Genomic DNA, 12500 nt, shown 5'->3' on the forward strand with positions numbered 1-12500 from the left:
GGCCCGACCCTCAGGGAAGATGGCTGCTTAACTTACTCGCTCCGCCATCGCTCGCTAGATTTCCGCAAAGAACACGTATCCGTGCCGCTATGGGTCGTCCACCCCGGGTGGTCCTTCGCGGCCGGTCTCAGCCTCCCTGCGGGACTATTTTCATACTCCGGCTGACCTGGCCTCGCAGGCCTCTGGGGACCATGAGGCGGGTTCCCCTGCCAGTCTCTCTTCGGCTGACGATCTCCCGCCTGCTCCTCCGCTGCCTCGTCCTCCTCCCACGCCTGAGGCTCTGCAAATTTTCTCATCTGCACCATGGAGAACGGATTTCTCGACTCTCATCGCGGAGCTGAGGCAGGTTGTTCGCGACGAAGTGGCGGCCTTGCGCACCAACCTCTCTGTGTTGGAACGTCGGGTGACAACCCTCGAGGATACCACGGCATCGCACCGTCAAGCTGCTCTGGTCACCCAACAGGCCACGGACCACCACCACCGGCTCCTAACATCTCTCCGACGTCGTCTCGAGGACCTCGAGAACAGGGGTCGCCGCCACAACATCTGCGTACGCGGTGTACCGGAGGGCGAGTCCCCGGAGAGCCTGACTGACCTGCTCACGGCCCTCTTCTCAGACCTTATGGGACGCCCCATCGATGCATCTGTGGAGGTGGACAGAGCACATCGGGCCTTGAGGCCCCGAGGTAACGCAGCGAGCCCACCCCGAGATATCATTTGCCACTTTGTGGCCTTCTCCGTGAAGGAAACTATTATGGCGAGGGCGCGGGAGGTCGGCTCGTGGCCCTACCAAGGCCACGCTATCACTTTTTATCAAGACCTCTCGGATCTCACTCTGCAGGCGCGACGGATCCTGCGCCCTCTCACATCAGAGCTGAGCAGGTTGCGCATCCCTTATCGCTGGGGTCACCCCTTTATGCTCACGATCCGGCATGGCGCTACCTCCTACCATGTGCGTTATTACCACGACCTTCCTGCGGTCCTCTCTGCCCTGGGACTTCCGGACCTCACTATACCCGATTGGTCCCTTCTGGGCCTTGATCCTGATGTGGCACCCTCCAGACCGGCACCGTCCCGCCAGCCCAGGCGTTCCGATCGACCTCGTCGGCCTCCGGATCGCGCTACCGCTGCTCCTCCGCCGCGACCGCCGCCACGGCCTCGGGACGCAGAGGAGTAAAGGGACTTATTTTGCTACCACGTGGAGTCCTTTGTATCCTTCTCGTTCTGTCCCCCCCCCGTACCCTCCTGTATGTGCGGGGGCTAGCCAATTGTTGTGTTTTCGGGTTGATTTGTCTGTTTATTTGTTTCTTCGTTCTGTCGCTTAACATAGGTGTGACTCCAGGTTCACACTGTTGCCCCCTCTACCCATTGCGGTACTCGAGTGCGCCTGTCTCCGGGCCAGCCCTTGGCTGGGCTCTGCGCTCGCTTGCACCGCACCCCACACGTTAGCCACGTATTTTTTTTTTTTTTTATTTTATTTTTTATTTATATACATGTGTACATCTGCGTGGTACGTTTCTGTGCTGCGCGGCTCGCTCGTGGTTGCCATTCCCACGGCATGACTGTCCTTTAATCCTACGGACACAGCCTACTGCTCACCAGGGGTGCCTTTGCAGTGCTGTCTGCGGGCGCACGCACCAACCTATCGCACCTCGGCTGTGCTCGCCTGCTACACACCTCACACGTTTGACACACTTGACACGGTTTTTTTGTTTTTTGTTTTTTTTTTTATCATCCGCATGTTGCGTCTCTGGGGTTATTTCTTTATTTATTTATTTATTTTCTTACATACATCCGCGTGTTGCGTCTCTGGGATGTGCGTATTGCCCGTGGTTGCCACTCCCACGACGTGCCAGCCCTGTAGCCCTGTGACCGCCATCTCCTGCTCTCCATGAGTGCCATTGCGGTCTGCGGGTGTCAGCGTCCGGTGCCGGGATGGGGTCTTCTCTGTCCTTCGGGCTCTGGCTCTGCCCTCGCTATGGCCGCTTGAGGACGATGTCCAATGTTTTCCATTTGTACACACTCGCCGGACACACTCACACACATACCCCCGCACATACCTACGCTCTTATGCCTGGGCACACGCTCCTTGGTTGGGTGCTGAGCTCACCTGCCACTCACCATACACTTATTTTTATTGTCTTTTTTTTTTTTTTTTTTTCTTTCTGCGCTCCTAGGTTGCATCTGCTCTTCCCACTTTCTGCTCGAGGTTGTCGCTCTCCAGCCCTATGGTTTTCGACTGCATCACAGTGCCTCAGTGCTGGCTGGTGCCTTCCGGGGTTGCACCCGTTCACTTGACGCGCTCGCACACACTACCACGTTCAGACAACTAGGCCTGTACTGACTTACCGGACACACACACTGCCAGGCCGATTCTTGTCTGTTGCACTACAGATGTGCACCCGCTTGCACTGCTCGCCTGCACTTACACGTACAGCCAAACAGGCCTCTACTGCCTTATCACCCACATACGCTCCCATGCCATTTCCTGATGTTTTTTTTTTTTTTTTTTTTACGGGGTTTCTTCTATGCTGTACCGCTTATCACTCCTGGTAATCTCACTTAATGTGGTTGCTTATTTACCATCTGATCATCAGATTGTGTACCTTTGCGTTCTGCTCCTCGTTATTTCACTGTATTTGATCTGTACTGTTTGCTGTGGCCCGTTTATAGTTGCTATGGGGTACCCCCGTGTCCACTCTGCCGTTACTGAGTTTTTAATTATGCTGTACTGCTCATTACTCATGGTCCTGGTGGTTACCGCCCTCCTGTGCCTTATGGTGCTACCGATTGTTATTTCACTGTATTTGATCTGTATTGTATTACAGTCTCGTGCCTGCCCAGCTGCTCTCATTTCTATGTTTATTTCTGCCGAATGGTCGCGTACCGTTGACACAACGCGATTCCTCTCTCCACACACGCATTACTCCTCTAATATGTTTTCCTGACCCCCAATTGGCCGCTCCAGTTGCACCACCACGTATTCTTTTGATGCTCTCACTGCTGTTGAACGATGGCGGATGCCGTCCATGTAGTTATTTTTACTTTTTACTAACTCCTTGTGCCGTTTTTTTCCCTTGGGGCTGTGTAGGCCCTGTCACTTTGCGCCCTCTTCTGTAGGGGCTGGGTGTCTCCTCTCTCGCCTCGGCGTAGCGAGGTTTGTTCTCACCCTTCCCGGCGCACTTAGTGCCTTTCTTTTTTCCCCTCCTCGTTCTTCCCTGCCTCCCCTTCCCCCCTTTCTCCCTACTGTCCTAATTCTTTCCTCTCTACTCCCCCCCTTTTTCTTTCTGTGTCTGCTCTCCCTCCTCTCTCCACCTTCCTCCCCTCCCCCCTCTTTTTTTTTTTTCCTTTTTTTTTTTTTACTTATTTGTTTATTTATTTATTTATTTATTTTTCTTCTCCCTGACCCTTGCGCCCACAATGCCTTCCCGGAGAAGCGCTCCCACTTGCTCTGCGACCTACGGCGGGAGCGAGTCGATGTGGCCTTTATTCAAGAGACGCACTTTCGAGAGGGCTCTGCTCCTCGTCTGTCCAACCATTATTACCCCACGGGCTTCTTTAGCAATGCCTCTGGCTCCAAGACGAAGGGTGTTGCCATCCTGTTGTCCAAATCTGTACCTTTCCGTGAACTGGCCGTGTTGGCGGACCCCAATGGCCGTTTCCTATTTCTCAAATGTCTCATTGCTAACCAGACCTATACCTTTGCTAACCTCTACTTGCCCAACCGGGGCCAACATGTCGCCCTGAGGTCTGCCCTTGGGCATCTAAACGACTTTTGTGAGGGTGTCTTGGTGCTGGGCGGCGATTTTAATCTTGCCCTTCACCCCCATCCTTTGACACCTCCACCGGCACCTCCCGTTCCCCTACGCATGTCTTGCGCAAGGTCCTTTCCCTCCTCTCTCGATTCCGCCTTGTTGATTGCTGGAGGCCCCTCCATCCGGCTGACCGGGACTACACGTTCTTCTCCGCGCCCCATGGCTCCTACTCCCAGATCGATAATTTCTTTCTCCCGTACCACCACGCCGCCCTCTTACGCTGTGCCCGCATAGGCTTGACCACGTGGTCTGACCACGCCCCTCTGACTATCTCGATTCGCTCTCCCCTCCTCCGTTCTTCTGAGCGCACTTGGCGCCTCAACGAATCCCTCCTGGCGGATACCAGCGTCTGTGCAGACACGGCTGACGCGATCTCCCAATACTTCTGTGATAATATCGCGGACGACGTCCCCCTTCTCACTGTGTGGGAGGCCCACAAATGCGTTTTGAGAGGGCATCTTATCAGCCTTTGTTCCCAACGTAAAAGAGCGGAGAGCCTGTCGATCTCCTCTCTCTGTACCCAGATAGCAGCCGCGGAACAAGCCCATAAAGAATCCTTATCTGGAGAGCACCTGCAACGTTTACTGTTGCTCCGGAAGGACCTGGCTTCTCTTCTGAATGCCAGATATCACAGGTCTTATTTACGGAATAGGGCTCTTTTCCATGAGCACGGAGATAAGTCGGGTAAATTCTTAGCAAGGGCTCTCAGGCAGTCTCGCCGCCTCACCTACATACCCAGGATCCGTTCCTCGGACGGAGCGGTGCATCTCCTCCATTCGGACATCTCAGCCAGCTTCCTCAAATATTTCACCGACCTCTACAACCTTCCCTCTCCCAGGGGGGATTCGCCCTCTCGGATTCCGCGCATCCGCGACTACCTCTCGCGCACCCTGACTCGGCACCTGCCGACCGAGGCTGCGGCAGGCCTGGACGTTCCCATCTCTCCCGCAGAATTTTGCCTGGCTATCAAATCCTCTCATTCTGGGAGATGTCCCGGCCCAGATGGGTTCCCCCTGAAATATTATTCTCGTTTCCGTGAACGACTTGGTCAGCACTTTGTGGATGCCTTTAATTCCATATTGGACGGTGGCCAGCTACACCCCCACTCTACTTTGGCATCCATTACTCTTATACCTAAGGAGGGCAAGGATCTGGAACACTGCGGCAGCTACCGCCCGATTTCGCTGCTTAATGCGGACCTCAAGCTGTTCGCTAAAATCTTGGCGAACAGACTGAAGCCTTTTTTCCCCGCCTTGGTGCACCCAGACCAATCCGGCTTTGTCCCCGGCCGAGAGGCTAGAGACTGCACTATCCGCGCCCTGAGCCTGATACACTTGGCGAGGTCCTCCTCCATGCCTTCAGTCTTCCTATCCACGGACGCCGAGAAGGCGTTCGACCGTGTGGATTGGACGTTTCTGTTGGCCACCCTTGAACACATGGGCTTCGGGTCGGGCTACCTTTCTTGGGTCCGCTCGTTGTACACCGCTCCTTCGGCGCGGCTTCGAATTAATGGGCTCCTATCGGACTCTTTTTCTATTCGTAATGGCACCAGGCAGGGCTGCCCCCTGTCTCCGTTATTGTTTGTGCTCACCCTTGAACCTCTTTTACAAGCCATCCGGATGAATCCTGACATCGCTGGCATTCCGGTGGGCAACACCCAGCATAAGGTCCTAGGCTACGCCGACGATCTTCTTTTCTCTATCTCTCGGCCCCGGTTGTCTTTGCCCTCCGTTTTAAAGGAACTGGATCTCTATGGTTCCCTGTCTAATTTCAAAATTAATATGGCCAAATCTGAAATTCTGGGGGTGGATATTTCCGCGGTGGAGAGCTCCTCCCTCGCGGCCGCATTCCCGTTCCGTTGGTGCGACGCAAAACTGCACTATCTTGGCATTTGGTTGTCAGCGGACTTCTCCCACCTCTTTTCTATAAACTTCCTGCCTCTTCTCTCTGCTTTGCGTACTGACCTCACTAGGTGGTCCCGGCTCACTCTCTCCTTGTAACGCTTCCCCATGCGCTGGCTGGACTTGTTAATACTTTGCCTTATTTATTTCCTGTTTCCAGCCACTAGTGGCCGCCCTTGCTATTCAGAGCCTCTCAGACTAATTATCAGGTCCAGCTGCAGTTGATCTCATGATCAAATCAGCCTTTATAAACCTGCCCAGCCCTGCAGTCTGGGCCTTGACATTGTAATGTTTGAGGACTACCTGTTTGGTTCCTGATTTGTTCCAGTACCTTGCCTTGTTCCAGTACCTTGCCTTGTTCCAGTACCTTGCCTTGTTCCAGTACCTTGCCTTGTTCCAGTACCTTGCCTTGTTCCAGTACCTTGCCTTGTTCCAGTACCTTGCCTTGTTCCAGTACCTTGCCGTGTTCCAGTACCTTGCCGTGTTCCAGTACCTTGCCGTGTTCCAGTACCTTGCCGTGTTCCAGTACCTTGCCGTGTTCCAGTACCTTGCCGTGTTCCAGTACCTTGCCGTGTTCCAGTACCTTGCCGTGTTCCAGTACCTTGCCGTGTTCCAGTACCTTGCCGTGCTCCAGTACCTTGCCGTGCTCCAGTACCTTGCCGTGCTCCAGTACCTTGCCTTGCTCCAGTACCTTGCCTTGCTCCAGTACCTTGCCTTGCTCCAGTACCTTGCCTTGCTCCAGTACCTTGCCTTGCTCCAGTACCTTGCCTTGCTCCAGTACCTTGCCTTGCTCCAGTACCTTGCCTTGCTCCAGTACCTTGCCTTGCTCCAGTACCTTGCCTTGCTCCAGTACCTTGCCTTGCTCCAGTACCTTGCCTTGCTCCAGTACCTTGCCTTGCTCCAGTACCTGCCTTGTTCCAGTACCTGCCTTGTTCCAGTACCTGCCTTGTTCCAGTACCTGCCTTGTTCCAGTACCTGCCGTGTTCCAGTACCTGCCGTGTTCCTGAGTTGCGGCCTGCGCCCCACTAAGTGGACTCCCAAGAGGAGTGCCCTGCATCGCGACTCCCAGGATGACTGCCAACTAGCGGACTACCCTGGTTGAGTGCCCTGCAAGTGGGCAACCTGCCGTGTGCCCTGCAAGTGGGCAACCTGCCGTGTTCCTGAGTTGCGGCCTGCGCCCCACTAAGTGGACTCCCAAGTAGAGTACCCTGCAAGTGGGCAACCTGCCGTGTGCCCTGCAAGTGGGCAACCTGCCATGTTCCTGAGTTGCGGCCAGCGCCCCAGTAAGTGGACTCCAAAGTCGTGTACCCTGTAAGTGGGCAACCTGCCGTGTGCCCTGCAAGTGGGCAACCTGCCATGTTCCTGAGTTGCGGCCAGCGCCCCAGTAAGTGGACTCCAAAGTCGAGTACCCTGTAAGTGGGCAACCTGCCGTGTGCCCTGGAAGAGGGCTTCTAGTCGTGTGCCCCGCAAGAGGGCTTCTAGCCGTGCCATGTGCCCCGCAAGAGGGCTTATCTGCCGTGTGCCCCGCAAGAGGGCTTATCTGCCGTGTGCCCCGCAAGAGGGCTTATCTGCCGTGTGCCCCGCAAGAGGGCTTATCTGCCGTGTGCCCCGCAAGAGGGCTTATCTGCCGTGTGCCCCGCAAGAGGGCTTCCTGCCGTGTGCCCTGCAATTGGGCTTCCTGCCGTGTGCCCTGCAATTGGGCTTCTAGCCAAGAGACATTCCTTTCTTAAGTTCTGCTTCCCTTATGAGGTTTGCCCCATCCGTGTGTTCCGTTTGTCTTAGTCTGTAGTCCAAAGGTATGTCTCTGTGTTATGTGTTTTGATTACATGTCTGTTTGTTCCGTATCTTTGTCTTGCAGGGATTAGCGTTAGGACCCACCGTCATTGGAGTACTTTGGCGTAGTGGTGGGCTAAGCATACTATGGCCATAAGATGTGACGGAATCTCCAATAGTTATCTAATAGTCCTAGGCTAGTTTCTGTATAGTGTGTCCTGTCTTGTTCGTGTCTGTTGTATCCCCTGCACCTGGGCTCCTTATCAACCTGTGTCCTCGGTTCGTGACAGAATGTCAAGGCCAATACGAGGAGTCCGCGGGGATGCCTGCAGTACTGGAATTAGTGGTGAACACGAAGATCCAGACACAAAGAGACCACAGGTCCCTAAGCATCCGGGGGCTGCTCCTTGCGGTGGGGGTATGTAACGCTTCCCCATGCGCTGGCTGGACTTGTTAATACTTTGCCTTATTTATTTCCTGTTTCCAGCCACTAGTGGCCGCCCTTGCTATTCAGAGCCTCTCAGACTAATTATCAGGTCCAGCTGCAGTTGATCTCATGATCAAATCAGCCTTTATAAACCTGCCCAGCCCTGCAGTCTGGGCCTTGACATTGTAATGTTTGAGGACTACCTGTTTGGTTCCTGATTTGTTCCAGTACCTTGCCTTGTTCCAGTACCTTGCCTTGTTCCAGTACCTTGCCTTGTTCCAGTACCTTGCCTTGTTCCAGTACCTTGCCTTGTTCCAGTACCTTGCCTTGTTCCAGTACCTTGCCGTGTTCCAGTACCTTGCCGTGTTCCAGTACCTTGCCGTGTTCCAGTACCTTGCCGTGTTCCAGTACCTTGCCGTGTTCCAGTACCTTGCCGTGTTCCAGTACCTTGCCGTGCTCCAGTACCTTGCCGTGCTCCAGTACCTTGCCGTGCTCCAGTACCTTGCCGTGCTCCAGTACCTTGCCGTGCTCCAGTACCTTGCCTTGCTCCAGTACCTTGCCTTGCTCCAGTACCTTGCCTTGCTCCAGTACCTTGTCTTGCTCCAGTACCTTGCCTTGCTCCAGTACCTTGCCTTGCTCCAGTACCTTGCCTTGCTCCAGTACCTTGCCTTGCTCCAGTACCTTGCCTTGCTCCAGTACCTTGCCTTGCTCCAGTACCTTGCCTTGCTCCAGTACCTGCCTTGTTCCAGTACCTGCCTTGTTCCAGTACCTGCCTTGTTCCAGTACCTGCCTTGTTCCAGTACCTGCCTTGTTCCAGTACCTGCCGTGTTCCTGAGTTGCGGCCTGCGCCCCACTAAGTGGACTCCCAAGAGGAGTGCCCTGCATCGCGACTCCCAGGATGACTGCCAACTAGCGGACTACCCTGGTTGAGTGCCCTGCAAGTGGGCAACCTGCCGTGTGCCCTGCAAGTGGGCAACCTGCCGTGTTCCTGAGTTGCGGCCTGCGCCCCACTAAGTGGACTCCCAAGTAGAGTACCCTGCAAGTGGGCAACCTGCCGTGTGCCCTGCAAGTGGGCAACCTGCCATGTTCCTGAGTTGCGGCCAGCGCCCCAGTAAGTGGACTCCAAAGTCGTGTACCCTGTAAGTGGGCAACCTGCCGTGTGCCCTGCAAGTGGGCAACCTGCCATGTTCCTGAGTTGCGGCCAGCGCCCCAGTAAGTGGACTCCAAAGTCGAGTACCCTGTAAGTGGGCAACCTGCCGTGTGCCCTGCAAGTGGGCAACCTGCCGTGTGCCCTGGAAGAGGGCTTCTAGTCGTGTGCCCCGCAAGAGGGCTTCTAGCCGTGCCATGTGCCCCGCAAGAGGGCTTATCTGCCGTGTGCCCCGCAAGAGGGCTTATCTGCCGTGTGCCCCGCAAGAGGGCTTATCTGCCGTGTGCCCCGCAAGAGGGCTTATCTGCCGTGTGCCCCGCAAGAGGGCTTATCTGCCGTGTGCCCCGCAAGAGGGCTTCCTGCCGTGTGCCCTGCAATTGGGCTTCCTGCCGTGTGCCCTGCAATTGGGCTTCTAGCCAAGAGACATTCCTTTCTTAAGTTCTGCTTCCCTTATGAGGTTTGCCCCATCCGTGTGTTCCGTTTGTCTTAGTCTGTAGTCCAAAGGTATGTCTCTGTGTTATGTGTTTTGATTACATGTCTGTTTGTTCCGTATCTTTGTCTTGCAGGGATTAGCGTTAGGACCCACCGTCATTGGAGTACTTTGGCGTAGTGGTGGGCTAAGCATACTATGGCCATAAGATGTGACGGAATCTCCAATAGTTATCTAATAGTCCTAGGCTAGTTTCTGTATAGTGTGTCCTGTCTTGTTCGTGTCTGTTGTATCCCCTGCACCTGGGCTCCTTATCAACCTGTGTCCTCGGTTCGTGACACTCCTGGGTGGGAAGGATTAATTCGATCAAAATGAATGCTATGCCTCGGCTCCTTTATTTGTTCCAGACCCTTCCCATTCACGTACCACCTTCCTTTTTCGCTTCTCTTCGCACCCTCTTCCTCTGGTTTGTTTGGGGCCGTGGCTCCCCACGGATTAAGCATAGTGTGCTCGTTCTGCCGAAGGAGAGGGGTGGCCTGGCTTTGCCCTGCCCCCGCACGTACTACCGGGCCTGTCACCTTCTGCGTGTGCTTGAGTGGTCATGTGGGGTGTGGCGTAAGCTGTGGGTGGGTGCCGAGAGTGCTGCACTTCCTGTTCCGACGAGTTCGTTACCTTGGCTTACCACCGCCTGTGCTCGTCGTGTAGCTGCTTCTCACCCTTTTGTTTCGGCGACGCTTGGAGTTTGGCACTCCTTGCTCCGCACTACCACTATTTCTACCATTCCTTCCCCCCTTACGCCGATCCGTGATAACCCTGCCTTCCCCCCGGGGTTGGGTGTGGACCTGTTCCCTGAGGTGGCTGCTGAGAGGGTGTCCGGGATTCGGGCATTCGTGTCCTCTCGTGGCTTGAAGCCATTGGGGGACCTGGTGACTGCTGACCCGCCAACCCCTCTCGATCGGTTCCATTATGCCCAGCTAGGCGACTTCTTTCGGACTTTGGTCCGTAAGCACGAGGTTTTCCGGGACCTTACTGTCTTTGAGAATCTTTGCGTCCGGGACGAGATACCAGCTCATGGTGTGTCCTTGCTTTACGGACTTCTTCTGCCCGCTGTTTACCCTGCTACCCCACCCCATGTCGGGAGATGGGAGGGCTCGTTGAATTTGTCCCTTACGGAGGGGCAATGGCGTAAGATAGCGATCCTCACCCACTGGTGCTCCATCAATAACAGGGACCAGGAGATGTCCTATAAACTCTTGGCGGGTTGGTACCGCCCTCCATCCACGTTGGCCCGATACAATCCCGACGTACGTGATGAATGCTGGAGGTGTGGGGCTTCCCCGTGCTCGATCCTTCACCTGTGGTGGTCTTGCCCTCGGATGCTCTCTTTTTGGACCACTGTCCACTCCACTGCTCAGGCTCTTACTGACAGGCGGCTGCCGTTCACCCCTGAGTTTCTCCTATTGCTGCACATGACCTACCCTGTCTCTTGGTACAAATCCACTATACTCCGTCATCTCCTAGTAGCGGCCAAATCTCTCATCCCACTACACTGGGGTGATCCTGCCCCACCCTCGGTCCGGGAGTGGATCCTGCGGGTAGAGAGGCGGCGTGTCCTTGAGGAGCTGGTGTGCGCGGTGGACGACAGGTCTGACAGGCATCTTCGTCTCTGGTTTCATTGGGTGCAATATCTCTCTGGCCCCCGAGATCCGCCCTCTCCTTGAGGATACACCCGCTCCGTAGCCCCCCCATTTTGCCCCATCTTGCCCTTCCTGCCCCCCCCATTTTTTTTTTCTTCTTTCTTTTCTCTGTTCTCTTTCTCTCTCTCTAATTTTTCTCTCTTTCTCCTCCCTCCCATCCATTCCTACCCTCTGTTTCCTGTGTCTTTCCGTCCCCTTCCCGGTCCATCACACTGCCGAATTCTACCGCGCTTTAGCATTTCCTGAGCGCTTTTTCTTTGTTGCTGGTAGGGCCTCGCCCGTTGTGCTGTAGCCTAGCCCCGACTTCCCCTGTGATTATATTGGGATGGCCCCGAGCTGTCCCGGACTCATAGTTTCCCGGTCTCGCTGGCCCCGCTTCATTCGGAGTCCTCCACACACACTACATCCTGTTGTGTCACGGGCCACGACGGCGTCGCTTCTATGGTTCACTATTTTGGTTGGTCCTTTGGGATTCTATTGAGATTCTATTGTACCAGCTGTGTTACTCACGAGTGTGTGCCTACCACGCTACATGTCTCCTCATGCTTCATATGTCGTGATGGTGTTGGACTGTACCCTTATTACCCCCACTTCTTATTTCTGTACCCCCCCTCCCTTTGTCGGTTATTTCTTTGAAAAATGATTAATAAACATTGATTTACCCATGAAGCCAGCCAATGCAATTTACCCCATCAAGTCATATATTTTTGAAAACTAGACAGCCCAGGGTATTCCAAATGCTAGTATTTTAACCCTTTCCAAGCACGAATTCTACCATCAGCCTTTTGCAAACTTTATAGTAGTAATTTTTTTGCATTTGTTTTTTCACACACATTTTACTTCAGGTATGAATAAACAGGTTCTGGTATATGTCACTATCATAAAACACCCCAATATGTGTTTAGCAACATCTCCTGAGTACAGCGATACCTCACATGAATGATTTTGCCTGGCTGTTTGGGGGCAAAAGGGCCACATTTGGGGCATGCGCATTTTTCAATGTTGAACTTTGGCATTTGGGGATCCACTGCCCATGCCCTATTTGGTACATCTTTGAGCCGGGCCATTTCAGTGTGCCCAACAAAACCATATATTTTTGAAAACTAGACACCCCAGGGTATTTTAAATGCTGGTATTTTAACTCTTTGCCTGCACACATTTTACCACCAGAATTTTTTCAAAGTCTGCAGTAGTATTCTTTTGTGTGTATTTTTCCTATGTTATGTATGAATTTACAGCTCCTGGTATATGCCGCTGTCACACGACACCCCAATATGTGTTCAGCAACATCTCCTGAGTACAGTGATACC

This window comes from Spea bombifrons, chromosome 11 (assembly GCF_027358695.1).
Source record: "Spea bombifrons isolate aSpeBom1 chromosome 11, aSpeBom1.2.pri, whole genome shotgun sequence".
NCBI lineage: Eukaryota > Metazoa > Chordata > Amphibia > Anura > Pelobatidae > Spea > Spea bombifrons.